Here is a 7,751-nt window from a genome sequence, read left to right as displayed (position 1 = left end):
GACCATCGTTCTGTTTGGAGGAAAAAGGGGGAGGCTTGCAAGTGAAAGAACACCATCCCAACCGTGAAGCACGGAGGTGGCAGCATCATGTTGTGGGGGTGCTTTGCTGCAGGAGGGACTGGTGCACTTCACAAAATAGATGGCATCATGAGGTAGGAAAAGTATGTGGATATATTGAAGCAACAACTGAAGACATCAGTCAAGAAGTTAAAGCTTGGTCACAAATGGGTCTTCCAAATGGACAATGACCCCAAACATACTTCCAAAGTTGTGGCAAAATGGCTTAAGGACAACAAAGTCAAGGTATTGGAGTGGCCATCCAGGGTCTGTTCTGGGGGGGGGGGGGGGGGCAGTACCCCTGTGACAACAATTTTGGACCCCCTTGTGGCCCCCTAAATGTGGAGTATGAAATAATTTTTACATAACTAATTTTTGCTATCGTTCTTTTTTTACATCCGTTATTAGACAGTGGCAACGCGGAACACTAATGATTATGAACATGGTCTTTTACCTGCTAATGCCTGCAATGCAGTGAAGAAAACTATATGACAATAACGTCTAGTGTAACTGGCCCCTCTAACAGTACAATTGGCCCCCCCATGTGAAATGGTCTAGAACCGCCACTGTGTCCATCACAAAGCCCTGACCTCAATCCCATAGAAAATTTGTGGGCAGAACTGAAAAAGCGTGTGCGAGCAAGGAGGCCTACAAACCTGACTCAGTTACACCAGCTCTGTCAGGAGGAATGGGCCAAAATTCACCCAACTTATTGTGGGAAGCTTGTGGAAGGCTACCTGAAACCTTTGACCCAAGTTAAACAATTTAAAGGCAACGCTACCAAATACTAATTGAGTGTATGTAAACTTCTGACACACTGGGAATGTGATGAAAGAAATAAAAGCTGAAATAAATAATTCTCTCTACAATTATTCTGACGTTTCACATTCTTAAAATAAACTGGTGATCCTAACTGACCTAAAACAGGGACTTTTTACTCTGATTAAATGTCAGGAATTGTGAAAAATTGAGTTTAAATGTATTTGGCTAAGGTGTATGTAAACTTCCGACTTCAACTGTAGATCAATTATACGTTCTGATGTTCTGATTTGTTATGAATCAGTTTAAGCATTTTCAACAGGCTTCTTAGAGAAAGTAACTTGTTGTCTAATAAATGGAATATCTTGATTGGCCTCCCCCGTGTCAAGAAATGGGATGGTATGGTCCTCAGTCCAGCAGGACCCCAGGGCCTCGAGTGCCCAGTGGCGCTGTAGTTTAGCGATGAATCCACCAGAGGGAGCGCCGACCTGTGTCCTTTCTACCCCGGCCTGCTGTTACAAACTGTCCAGCCGCGGAAAGTGTGTCCGTCCTTCTCTCATCGCTGTTTGGTAATGACCGCTTCTCTGTACAAGTTTTATTTTCTGTTATCTCCCCCCACCCCTGTCTCCTCCCTCAATTTTGACTCATTGGTTTGATTTTCTTCTCGGTCAACATTGTGCCTTTTCCCTCAATTACAAAAGCCTTCTAGAAGGATATTCACAATAACCCGAGGATTTGGGCCCACGGACATAACATTTTAGAGTCGGTAAAATGCCTAACTTAAATCACAGACCACCTATACAGCCTGCCAACTTTCTACAACTCATATTCAGTAATCGTCCACAGTTATTGAGGCTACAGCCTCTCTTCAGATGTATCTACCGTATTATAATTGAATTCCCAATTTAAAAAAGAAATTATAGTTTCAAACATGTCTTGTTCAAAGTCACGTTTCCCAGGCTTGGTCAGTGTAACAACCAGTAGCCTAATGAAAAATGGCGGTCGGTTAGTGTAAACGTCTTAGGCTATGGAGTCAAGTCTAGTGTGGGCACCAGGAAGAGTAGCTTCGGCTTTCGCAACAGCTAATGGGGATCCCAATAAAATACCAAAATAAAGTACTTTGTCATACAGCAGCTATGACTGAAATTGTTAACATTCCTTTTGCTCTGTACTTACGTAATTTTCGCGTTATTTCTGCACTATACCGAGTCAAACGTTACGTTACACAAGCAATACAGATTTACAGCTTTATTGTGAGTCATTGGATTCTGATTGAAGTGGAACCTGGCCTCAAGTCAGTAGTAGTACTCAGTACCGACAACAAAGATGCACAGTAACGCCGAGGAAGTTGCGTCTGTTGTTCCAATTGTGTCCAGCAGAGGGAGTACGTACCTTGACCTGATACAGAGACATGATGAGCTTGATGTCAAGCAGTGGATCAATTGTATTGTAGGCCTATGTGTGAACCTCCATGTATCTCTGACTCATGTTTAGTCACATTTGACATGCATTGGCTGAAATGGTTGCATGATTGAAATGTATACAAGGCTGTTAAGTCCAGTGAATCATTCCTCAGGTTGTACCTATGGGACTCATCGCCCATAGGGCGGCGCACAATTGGCCCAGCGTCGTCCGGGTTTGGCCGGTGTAGGCTGTCATTGTAAATAAGAATTTGTTCCTAACTGACTTGCCTAGTTAAATAAAGGTTACATTTAAAATATATATAAAATAAAATAAAAATGAATCAATCTGCTTCTCCCTCTACTTTACATCTACCTTGCTCTCAGCTGCACCCTGTGGGGGCCTCTTTTGCAAATTCTTCTTCACCTCTCTCAGGGTCTTTTTAACATTTTTCATTTCCGACTCCCAGTCCCTCCCCAATCCTGTTCCTCTCCTCCCAACCGTCTCCCTCGTCTCCTCCTTGTCCAGTTCCCCTATGTGTTAGGGGTGGCATAATGGGGCCTTTATGCAGGGACAAAATTCCATGTTCTTTTTAAACTCTCATGCCTCAAATGTTTGATTTCTCTAAATGAATATTATTGCTGAGTATTAAATCAAATGTTTCTGTTTGGTGGGCAATGTGTGGTTAAAGAACTCCCACACCTAGCTGCATGCAGACAGAACTTTATTGAACTTGTGAACTGATCACTTAGACTCAGCAAATATTCACATATGGAAAGGCTTCCGATTTCTGTACGGTTTGATTGCTTTAATCCCAGTGCAATTAACAAACACTTTACTCACATTTAAGATGTTAAAGCATGTATTTGCATGTTATACACGCTATCACTGAAGAACTTGGTTCGAAGGTCATGCTCTAATCTATTTTAATCAGCATGTCTGTGTCTTTTTAAATCTTTTTTTTCTGTTATCACCCCATGTTCCTTTCCATGTAGTCTAAATAAAACGATTTTAAGACACTGGCTCCGTCCCTCTCCTGTCAGTATTAACCCCTCCTTCATTCTATCCAGTCATCGGTCACATAACCTACATGTTTTTTTTCTTCTTTCGGTCCCATCCTGTTTCTTTCTATGACTATATAAGGTCAAAAGTGAGAGATGCAGGTAGACCTGGAGAAGGTACACTGCCTTCAGAAAGTATTCACACCCCTTGACTTATTCCACACTTTTTTGTGTTACAATCTGAATTCAGAATGGATTAAAAATATATTTTTCCTCACCCATCTACAGAGAATACCCAACAATGATAAAGTGAAAACTTTTTAGAAATGTTTGCACATTTTTTGAAAATGAAATACAGAAATATCTAATTTGCATAAGTATTCACACACCTGAGTCAATGCATGATATAATCACTTTTGGCAATGATTACAGCTGTGAGTCGTTCTGGGTAAGTCTCTAAGAGCTTTGCACACCTGGATTGTGTGGAAAAAGTCAAGGGGTGTGAATACTTTCTGAAGGTACTGTATGCGTTAAGCTTTATAAGGTGATGATGAGGCCAAGTATGGATTGTGTTTTAGGGTGTTTGTTGGCATGTCTCTGTTACTCTGTCAGAGTTCAGTTGGTAGGTCAGTCTGTTACAGAACACCCTGTTACTTCTCCATGTTTGTAAGATTTGTGCAATTACACATATTTACATTATCCCTAAATCCCAAAACCAAATGAGCTTCAAATAAAATGAGTAATGGGAAATTGTTTGCTATATTCAAAACAAGCTCTGTGATCTGAAATCATAGTCCTTTAAAAAATGATATATTTTGTCACAAGTTATGACTTTGTTATTATGGAGTATTTTATTGTTAATACTCCATTATTGCTGTGGAGTATGACACAGTAGGCATTTGTTATAACAGTTGCACAAAAAGACATGCAATCTTTATTGAACTAAATACCCATGTAAAGGTTGTAGTTGTTTTGATGTTGTTTGATCACTTAGTTGGATGCAGAAGTAAAATGTAAATGCACAATTGAAGCAGTAAAGTAGGTTTTATAGTAGCTTTTGGCTTCCTTTAGTGACTTGGATTTATACTGAACAAAAATATAAACACAACATGTAAAGTGTTGGTCCCATGTTTCATGAGCTGAAATAAAACAAAACACTCCATGTTCTATAGACACAAAAAGTTTATTTCTCTCAAATGTGGTGCGCAAATTTGATTACATCCCTGTTAGTGAGCATTTCTCCGTTGCCAAGATAATCCATCCACCTGACAGGTGTAGCATATCAAGAAGCTGATTAAACAGCACGATCATTACACAGGGGACTGGGGACAATAAAAGGCCCCTCTAAAACGTGCAGTTTCGTCACACAACATAATGCCACAGAGGTCTAAAGTTTTGAGGGAGCGTGCAATTGGCATGCCGACTGCAGGAATGTCCACCAGAGCTGTTGGCAGAGAATGAAATGTTAATTTGGCCTATAAAATATGATTTCCTCATGTGAACTGTAAGTCAGTAAAATCACTGAAATTGTTGCACGTTGTGTTTATATTTTTCTTCAGTGTAGATAGATAGAAAAAAAACATAATTTTGCCATGTAGGCCTATCATGTATTGCACTGTCCCCGCAAAGAACACTAGTGTATCAGTACATCGATCCTTGCCAGGAGTGAATGTGAGAGGGGTGAAATGTGTCACAGAGGGGAAATGGGGAAAGGAAGGGAAGAGGACAAACAGGAAGGAAGGAAGAAAGGGAGGGATTATTATTCTGTATCATCATAGTTATGTATTCTTCTAACTGGCTCTGTGTGTGTTAGCCTAGACAGGATGTTACCAAACAAAAATCAAACAGAGACCAAGCAAGGGACTGCTTTGATGGCTTTCCAAAGGCAAACATTAGGAGGAATTGCTGACCTCAAACGTTCCTTTAATTTTGGGGTTGTTTTTATTGTGCTCTTTCCCTGACCTGATTAACTATACCCAATCTCTATTTCTTGTTACTGTGGGTTTCACCACTTTGGATCACTGAGGAGATATTCTATAGGCCAGTCCTTTGCCTGCTGTTTGGTAACTTTAATGACAAAGCGCTCATAAGATACATTCTATTAGGGAATGAGTGATGATTATGAATGTCTTATTCATTAAAGTGGCTTCATTGTGTTACCCATTTATTTCAGTACACTTCAATTCATTTTTTTTATACTTTGGTCTTTCTAGGTTGTAAGATCGGATCGCTGTGTGCAGGACTGTAGATAGCTTTACTCTGAGGCAAGCTGGAACCAGGAGGCAGGACTTGACAGGACCAGACTGGCAGCAGCTGGATTAGCTCCAAAGGTAAAATGGGTTTTGTTAGTGGTCCAGTCAGAAGGAGTACTGTTTGTGTCAGGATTGGTCAAATATGATTGATTTTGTAGTGGAAGAATGTGCATGACATCAAGTCAATGATATCGCCTGAAATGTAGTTGTCCAAGATCAAGCTCAGGTTCTTTGCATTGGAGAGTTATTTGAATGGATAGGCCTTTGTGGTATGAAACGCCCGGTTGAGGCTATGAAGGTATGTGTAGCAGATGTAGTATTGCTAGCAGTTTAGCTGAGCACCAGAGCGAGCATTAAGCGGGGACATCACCCTGTCTGAGACTTGAAGTAGTGTCGCTCTTGCTCAACCAAAACCATGGCTTTGGTAGAATGATTGGTTAGACCGCTGCTTCGTGAGTGTGAAGAATTGTTGTGCAGAAGGTCCTGAGTTCGTGCCCAGGTGGGGCCAGGGATGGGACATAATCTATTACTGTGGTGCCGTGACTAGTATCACACAGTCAGGCTCTGCCTGGTTGCTGATTGGTTATTATTTTGTAAGAAACATTGATGACGTGACCATAGGAATGTGAACAGAGCACAACAAGGAACCAAGCACTGAGCCCTGAGGGACTCCAATCGTCAAAATGCATTGATTGTAAGGAAACATTCCTGTCCTTGGCCACTTATTAAGAGCTAGATAAGTCCCAGTCCAAAAACAACCCATAGCCTCCAGGGACTTCATGTAGATCAGTGTTTCTCAAACTTGGTGCACATTTAAATTTTTTGCCCTAGCACTACACAGCTGATTCAAATAATCAACTAATCATCAAACTTTAATTATTTTAATCAGCTGTGTATTACTAGGGCAAAAAACTAAACGTGCACCCCTTTGGGTCCCGAGGACCAAGTTTGGGAAACACTTATCTAGATAGAAAGAAATGTATAGGTAATTTATAAGAAATATGGTAGTTGCTCCACCTTGCCCTCGTAATATTGCTTACACCTAACCAATCCTTAACAAGGACTGGGCGTTGTTTCTAGAGCATGGTCACTGGGCCCGTCTCTGCGGCTTCCTATTATAATTAATAAAATAATGATATCTGATGGTTTAATTGGTCCAATGCTGCCAACAGGCCTTGCAGGATCAAAACTGAATGGGGAGGTGGAATCTCATTTAGATTTGAATGGAGTGTTGAAACCAATGAACTTCGGCTGCTTGTGGTGCTGAGTACATTTGCTTTTTTTCTGTGGGAATTGCACCGGTCTCCTCATATTTTATCGTGTTTTTGTATACTATTTCATCCGTTGTTCACAGTTGCTTTGTTGTCTCTGTTTTGCCAATATTTTTAAATTCTTGATTGACCGTATAGCCTCAAATCATGTGTGAAGGGGGAATTGAAGACTATTTAACATTTGCCCCCCCCCCCCCCCCCCCCACTCCGGCACTTTGGGAAACACTGTTAAGTTATTAAGTTGTAGACTGTGGGTGGAATGACCCTTAAAGTTAATTTATCATTCTGTTTAATATGTGGCATATTGTGCCTACAATATATGTTGTTCACCTGAATAATCATTAACACTTCCAGTGGACAGCTGGTCTTGGATAAGGCTGTACGAGATGAAGACTCCGCAGTTCTCGTCACTCTCCTCCTCTACACTCCCCTTCCTCCAAGGTTCTACTGTACCACTGGGCCCGTCTCTGCTGCGCCCTGTCTCACAAAAGGCCCTTCTGTTTTCCCTGCCTTTCCCCTGCCACCCCACCCCCTCCCTCAACACCCCAGTGGTACATTCCCTCTCCTCCCCTATCGCATTCCATATTGACCAGTCCCATTGGGAAGTACCTCATTGACCTCATTGGGAACAGAACCATAGTGGTCCACTCTTGAGTATGGTGGACCTTTAGAGTGTCTCAGGTAGACTTAACACAGGCCTAGTACCCGTTCCTGTAAACTGTGGCCCTCAGTTGTTTCCTTGATTATAGTCCCAGCATACACAAATAAAATGTTATTCGGCACATGCTTCATCAACAACAGGTATAGACTAACAGTGAAATGCTTACTTACGGGTCCTTCCCAACAATGCAGAGAGAAAAAAAGTACATTTTTTCTCTCACCCATCTACACACAATATACATTTTTGCAAATGTATTGAAAATAAAAGACAGAAATGTCTCAGTTACACAAGTATTCACACCCCTGAGTCAATACTTTATGGAAGCCCCTTTAGCAGCAATTACAGCTTT

The sequence above is a fragment of the Salmo trutta genome, chromosome 34, assembly GCF_901001165.1.
Source record: "Salmo trutta chromosome 34, fSalTru1.1, whole genome shotgun sequence".
In the NCBI taxonomy this organism is placed as follows: Eukaryota; Metazoa; Chordata; class Actinopteri; order Salmoniformes; family Salmonidae; genus Salmo; species Salmo trutta.
This window is presented reverse-complemented; position numbering follows the sequence as displayed.